We start from the raw sequence: 8,275 nt of genomic DNA, 5'->3' as shown, positions 1-8,275 counted from the left end.
AATGCAGTTCAAACGGAGTCGTGCAAAAGGCACTCCTCTCGTACATTTTATCCACATTCGGATGCGATCCAGCGAATGACATCCTTTTCTCACATTTTAACAGCATCAGAATGCAGTTAAATCGGAGTTGTGAAAAAAGCACTCCAATTCCTTACATTTTAACCACATTTGGATGTGATCCAACGATTGACATACATTTCTTACATTTAAATTGCATCCGGGTGCGGTTCAAAGAGTCGTGAAGTCGTGGCTTGTCTGTAGTGATCCCTACAAGCAGCGACATGACTCTGGCAAAGATAAAAATGAGTGCATCAATTTATAAAATATTGATATAAAATGAAACATGTATGAACGGCGTTAAGTTCGTCCGTGCCGAACTTTTTATACCCTCCACAACGAACTTTATTGAAGTGAATAAGAACAATTAGCTTCCTTTCGTTTATGAAGGTACTAAGCACTTCCACTAATTGCAGGTGTATTATATCCCAACTCCCATCAAAAGAGCTCTTATGAGGCGTCATGGTAGTGGGTACCATTCATTTGGGGCTATAAGAAGACAAATTTCTGGTGGAAAATTGTATGCCCCAAAGAAGACTCAATAATAAATTTAAACAATTTCGGTGGGATATTTGAGCCAAAATCTTCACAATACCGAAAATTTGAAGGGACTCTATGAAGACGTGGAGCAATACCGAAAAACTTCATTCGGAAACTTGTATACACCCCCAACGAAGACTAGCTTCCAAATTTCAGTGGTTTCGGTGGGATATTGAGGACAAAACCTTCAAAATACCGCAAATCGGGAGGTACCGTTCTATGAGGGCTATATGAAGACGTGGACCTATAACGACAAATTTCCCAACGAAGACTAAATAAAAAAATTTCAGACCTTTCCGAGGAATATTGAGGCCACAACCTTCAAAATACCTAAACCGGAATTTACCGTTGGGGATATGTGAAGCTGTGGACCTATACCGACAAATGTGGAAAATTTTATATCCCAAATGAAGACTAAATACCAAATTTCAGCCATTTCGGTGGAGTATTGAGGCCACAACCTTCAAAATAACGCAAGTCGGAAGGTACCGTTTTATGGGGGCTATATTAAGGCGTGGGCCTATATCGACAAAAACCATATGGAAAGTTTTATACCCGAAATGAACACTAAATACAAAATTTCAGCCATTTTGAAGGAATTCTAAGGACACAACCTTCAAAACCGAAAATCGGGAGGTGCCGTTCTATGAGGGCTATATGATGGCATGGACATAAACCGAAAAATTTCATGTGGAAAGTTGTATACCCCTAATGAAGACTAAACACCAAATTTGAGCCATTTCGGTTTTATAATGAAGCTAAAGCCTTCAAAATACCTAAAGTTGGGTGGTACCGTTCCATTGGGGCTATATCAAAACGTGGATTGATATAGACCATTTGTAATTCCATACATCCTAGGAGTAATAGAAACTTCTATACTAAATTACAAAGCTCTTAAAAATTGCGAGCTGTACCGGAATGGCAAATTATACCCTGCAAGGCAAATTCATATAAGGTATATGCATGAATTACAACAACTAACAAATTTACAAAAACAACATTGTTGTTATTGAAAATTAATTGTCAAAGAAAATATTGAATATTAGGGTCGTTTCAAACATTTTTTTCAGGAAAAACATAAATACATTTTGAAAATCCTCTAATTTGGAACAAATTTCAATCAAAATGTAAATACATTCAGAACTGTCGTAGGTAATTTTTATACCCTCAGCCTTTAGGCTAAAGAGGGTATTTACACTTTGATACGACCAAAAATGTGCCTCATCGAAATAATGGTTTTAGACCCCAAGTATGTTTGGACGAAATGTGTTTCAGACAATTTGGAGTCGATTGAGTAATGTCCGTCCGTCTGTCTGTCTGTCCGTCTGTCTGGCTGGCTGGTGCGCACGATAACTCTCGAACGGATCAATCGATTTGGTTCAAATTTTGGGTATCGAAATATTTTGTCCAGATATAGGTCCACTCCTTCAGGTACCTCCCCCACAAATTTTCAAAAATTGTCGCAAAACTTGTGCGCACGATAACTCTTGTAGGGAATAACCGATTTGGTCTATACTTTGCACATCGTGTAATTTCTACCAAGCTTAGATTAGCTTCCAATATGGACTCAATCGGTCTACTCCTTCGGGTACCTCCCACACAAAATTTGGAAAAAGTTCAGTTTAGGACCTGGTCTCGAATCGCTTTGATTTTTGTTTACGCAAGTTGTATTCGCTGTCCTCTCTGTCCTCGCTGTCCTCGCTGGCAAGTCCACACTTCCTGAGAAAATAGCCTGAAAGTTACAAAAAACCTTATGACACCGTGTGTAGTGGTTGGAGCGCAAGATAACTCTCGAACGGATCTGCCGATTCGGTCCAAAAATTTGTCCAAACTTAGTTCAAGTTCAAAGATGGATTATATCGGTCTACTCCTTCCGGTACCTCCCCCACAGAAGTTCGAAAATGTTCGGAAAATTTGTGCGTACGATAACTCTTGAAGGGAGTAACCGATTTGGTCCACATTTTGCACATTATGAAATTTCTACCAGACTTAGATGAGGTTCAAATATGGACTCAATCGGTAAACTCCTTCGAGTACATCCCACACAACATTTCGGAAAAGTTCAGTTTAGGACCTGTTCTCGAATCGCCTTGGTTTTTGTTGTACCATCTAGTATTCACTGTCTCCTATACGAAGGTACAAGTTTCCTCAGGGGCAAGTCCATACTTCCTGAAAAAATAGCCTGAAAGTTGAAAAACAAACCCAATGAAACCATGTTTATGGGTGGAAGCTCAAGATAATTCTCGAACGGAAATGTCGGTTCCGGCCAAAATTTGGCCTTCGTAATATTGTTTCCAATTTTAGTTTAAGTTCGTAGATAAGCCATATCGGTCCACTCCTTTAGGTACCTACCCCACAAAAGTTCAAATATATTCGGAAAAATTGTGGTCACGATAACTCTTGATGGGAGTGACCGATTTGGTCCATACTTTACACATTCTCATAATATCTACCAGATATAGATCAGGTTCGAATATGGTTCACTTTAAGACCTGTTATTGAATCACTTTGATTTTTGTTGAAGCAACTTACATTCGCTGCCTCAATTACGATGGTAAAAGTTGTTTCAGGGGCAAGTCCATACTTCTTGAGAAAACAGCCCGAAGGTTGTAAAAACCCCCTATGGCACACCCATGGTCTATGTCGGTCCATTCCTTTAAGTACCTTTTCAGCAAAATTTTTGAACTTTAATCCTAATCAACATTTTTGTCGGTTCATACGAGACCAAAATTTTGAAACCCCCTAAATACATAAGTTATTTGTGAAAAAAAGTGTTTCAATTTGCACAGGCTGAGGGTATATCTCTGTCGGCAAAGCCGACTGATACTTTTTTACTTGTTACTACACGTTTAGGATGAAAATCAGTATTTTATGGTAGCAAATTTCGAACTTCCAAATTTCATGAGTAGGCCCTATTACATTTTGAAAACCAAATTTACAAATGTGCCTTGATACCCTGCATATTATTTCGCTAAAGCACATTTTTTATCGTATCAATTTTAAGTGCTAGTAACACTGGTCCTGTATTGATATTTCAAAACTGATTTTGTGTGATTTGTTGATGGTGGTTCAAATGTAAATAAAATCGCATTACCTTAAAGTTCCAAGCAAACATTTCGGAGCAACATGAGCCGAATAACCCATTACAAAGTAATGTAAATAAGCTACTTTCTTCATAGGCTAAAAAATTTTGGATTATTTATTACAAATTTTAAAAGGGAAACCCTTAGTTATGAGTACGGTGTCACAAAGCGTGTGTATCCGACTAAAAAAACCCTGAGTTGTGTGTCTCACGTTCACCGTCAGGACTCGAGTTTTTTGTTAACAAAATTACGAAAAGTGGGGGGGGGGGTACATGGAAGCGTTTAAACAACTCTATGTATGCGTGTCACTCCCAAATAAAAATTTTTGCCGTGGGATCTCATATCTCACTTTTTCCTATTGTTTCTGATGTTTGATTAGAAAATTTACTGATTTCAAAACTTCTCGATATTGCACAACTTTCCAATTTCGTTGAGTTCGTCCATAAAATATTGTCCAGAATTTGGAATGAATTCGGAAACTTGTGCAGAGATTCGGACCGAATTCCGAAAGAACTATGAAAAATTTTAGCTGGGACAGTGTTTAATGAGTTTGGCTATAAATCGGAAATTCGCATGTCCAAATCCGGCAGAGAGCAAAATAAAAATCTGGCGTGTGTTGAAATTGAATATATATTTTTAAGTTACTTTTCGACTTCTGGTGGCCATAAAATAAGTAGTTATTCAATGTGACGTGTCCTATCTTTACATCAGGGCCGATCAGACAGTATACTCAGCGATCCCAAAGAGTTTTCTTTGTGTGAACAAAAACAAACAAAAAACATCATTTGGTTGTTGTTTTTTTTTCACTCATACATTCATAAATGCATTCGTTTTGTTTGTATTCCTATGGTCGGCGCTGCTTTAAAATTTCAAATTAAATTTATTGTAAACCTATTTTCACTCGTTACAGATTTTACATAGCTCATTTACCAACTACCTTCAATTATACCAAAGACATATTCACAATTTACCTAGCCTATCACCAACAGATGTGGTTTCGATTGTCAGCATATGTATGTATGTGTGTTCCTACATATTGTGCACATACATACATATATAGGTATAAATATAGCTAGTTCTGACATCAAATGTCAACAGGTTTGACCGCTGATACAGAAATAACCAGCAAATATGTGGAGATACATATGTATGTACATACATATTTACGGTTATCACAAAACCAATTAATTAGCAACATGTGTAGGCAGATTCCTGTATATGTATATGTTTTTAATTATATAACAAGCATAAATGTAAATGTATTTAACTGTGAATGGTTCAATGGTCCATTATAAATTTATACATTATTTTGAAATGTTGCACAGAGGGGAAACATAGGCCTAAAGTTGCTCAAAACTCAAAATATGAAAATCGTTTTTTATGAAAAAAAATGATGATAAACGCAACCAGACTCTTTTCTACATTTGCTATAACCATCCTCGACTTTGTAAGAATAAGCAATCCAATGCAACAGTCGATTGAACTCAGCCATACTGAAAACAAAAAGTAAATTTTCGAAAACTAAGAAATTAGGTGAACATTAATATGACATTATTTTCGCGAAAACTTATATTTTTCAAGATTTATTGTTTTTGCATTTAAAATTTTCAGATTGATTTTACATCTTTGCTCTTTAAAAATGTTGATACATATCCTATTTATAAAAATTTTTTATGATAATTTTTAAGATTACTACAATTTCAATAGTGAAAAAGTCTATTTCCCCGTCGTTTCCCGACCATAGTTTCTTCTAATGTTTTATGCGCTTGAGTCTCAAATATCAGATTCAATCATAAAAAATTGCGCATATTTGCGCCATTCCGAAAAAATCTATATTTTCTCAACATATGACATATTTTTATATGGAATTGCAAGGTTTACTCACACTAAATTTTGTTCCGCCTTATAACCGGGACTCTTATTTATCAGACTAAACCAACACCTATCAAATATGCCTGCATTATTCAGAAACATTCACGGTTTTTCTCATGTGAATTGAGAAAAATTTAATTTAAGTAAGTTTCAAAAAATAAAATTTGAATGAAATATATGTATATGGGACTATATATACATCTGTACCGATTTGTTTGAAAATTGGCTCAATGTTTTTTTAGGCTAATTCAGGTTGCATGTGTAAAATTTCAGTGATTTTGGTGAATTTTTATCTCATATCAGATGCGAAAATATAGAAGCTGCATCCAAATCTGGACCGATTTTCATTATTTTCTATAGGATTAATCTTTGTACAGAAGATATGCTTTGTGCAAAATTGTATATCAATCCGACTATAAATGAGCTTTCTAGGGCTTTTGATCAAATTTTAACACAAATTTCCCCTCTGTGTGTTGTGAGGCAAATGTTATGTGTTAGGAATTTGTTGGAAAATCGGTAATGTCCAGCAAAAAATTTGGAGGCCACATGCACCGAATGAATAACTTATTACTAGAAGAAAAGTTAGTAGGAGTAAAATATAGATGTTTTTGTCTTTTTTGTTCGACCTTTTGTAATGTTATTAAAATGAATATAATCGAGCTTGAGGTCAATGTTTGTGTTTTTCTTTATTTCATATTTCTTCCAATATTTCGAAATTCATTGAATTTCATCTTCAGGGGGATCTACAACATAAATTATTAAAATACAAGTTAATTTCTATATCACAGCATTGTTTTTAATTACTAGTAGAACATAAATACACGAAAAATTGACGATCGCTTACTTGTAAATAATTATAACAAGTGTTATTATTGCACTGATAATTATCTACTTATTGCATGATCTCTCCTCCGTATTAAATGTCTGTAGCAGTAAGCTGTGTTGTCTGTATCGGTTTTGCTGTTTATTCGTTTTGTTGTTGGCAGGTTATTAATGTGGAGCATCTCTATGGTCAATCTCTTATTGTAGTTATGCTCTGTTTGTAGCACTCTCACCTCATCGATATTGGGTGTATGATTGTTGTGCTTACAGTGGTCAGCATAAAGTAAAATATATATTTTAATAATTACAATGTAATGAGTAACGTCGAAAAAATGTGTTCGAGTATGCCCAGCAGAAAATATAGGACCCACATATTAATTTACATACATATATGTTGTCACTTTGCATATACATTTTGTATATAAAAAGTGACAACCCATATGTAAAAAAACATATCGTGTAAAGTACCCATTACAATGTAATGCACTGCCAGTGGTCGAAAATATATTTTTTTTCTTAAGTGAATAAAATGTTTTGTGTCTTCTCATTAATCTAGAATTCTTGATCATCATGAACTGGTAATATTTTTATTCTACACCTAAAAAATATTTCCCTCCTCTATTCTTTCAATTTCGTATTTCTTAATAACTACTGATAAATAAAAATAATCTATAATTTATTGTAACTTACAAACATTTTTATGTTTTATATTTCATCGAGTGTAACTCATTAAGCTTCATTTGCTATTTGAATAGAGAATTTAACAAAGTTTTCATTAACAATTAGGCGGTTTTGCTTTTTTCTGTGTCATTGCCACAATGCAACAATGCGTCAGTCATACAGACACACACAATTACAAATGAACCAACAAAACACAGAATTTTTCTACAATATTCAATTCACATTAGGCCGGGGCGATTTGTATGGAAGGAAAAAAGTGATAGTGGGCGCCTGGAGTTTCTGATTGTTGGGATTGTACTGAGCCAAAAAGTCCACTAGGCCATATGTCTACGGTGAAAATCGAGTCCCCGGATTTTGACTTGAAATTTTTTTCAAGGATATTTTGGCCAAACCATTTCTCAGAAACTTGACCTATCCTGAAAATTTCCTTTTGCGTTCTTAGTACACTAACCAAGGGCTTTCATCTCAAAAAGGAAATTTCCACCCACTGACTTTGAGTCAAATTTTGTAGCACAGTGTAATTTATCGATATTTTCCGAAAAATGTGCACTTTCTCGGGGCCATAACTGCCTGAAGGAGAGTTCCAATGCTTTTGCGATGTACTAGAGAGTTCTTAATTATTGTCTTGGCTACAATTTTTGTCTTTGTGTTGGATCGAAAATCTCAGTGGTTTGTCTGTTACATATATGCCAAAATATCCAAAAAACCTTGAAAAGAAACTTCAAGTCGAAATCCGGGGGCTCGATTTTCAACGTAGACATATGGTCTAGTGGACTTTTTTGCTCAGTACAATCCCAATAATCAGAAAATCCAGGCGCCCGTGGTGGTGTTCAAATCGCCCCACCCTAATTCACATACAAATATGTATATTCATTTCAATTAAAATAATGACCACTTATAACAACTAACGTGGAAGCCGACATATAAACATAAGTATGTATGTGGGGAAATGTGTAAAATAGTGGTCAATGCGTGTATCTCTGCATGTTCATATGTAAAAATATGTATGCTTTTATTGCGCTATTTGCCTTTAAATGTCATTGTATTTAGTATAAATTGCCTAATTTACAGTTGTGGTAAAATGTTTAGGGTCATGTAAAAATCTCAACTATTTCTCTCTATGTTATTGTACCCGTTTCCGTTTCCTGCTCCCTTTTGGCAAAATGTTTCGTCCGGCAATCGACATCATTATGAGCTAAATGAGGAAATAAACATCATAC

Source organism: Musca autumnalis, unplaced genomic scaffold (genome assembly GCF_047663935.1).
Source record: "Musca autumnalis isolate F117 unplaced genomic scaffold, ASM4766393v1 scaffold_1, whole genome shotgun sequence".
Classification (NCBI taxonomy): Eukaryota; Metazoa; Arthropoda; class Insecta; order Diptera; family Muscidae; genus Musca; species Musca autumnalis.
This window is presented reverse-complemented; position numbering follows the sequence as displayed.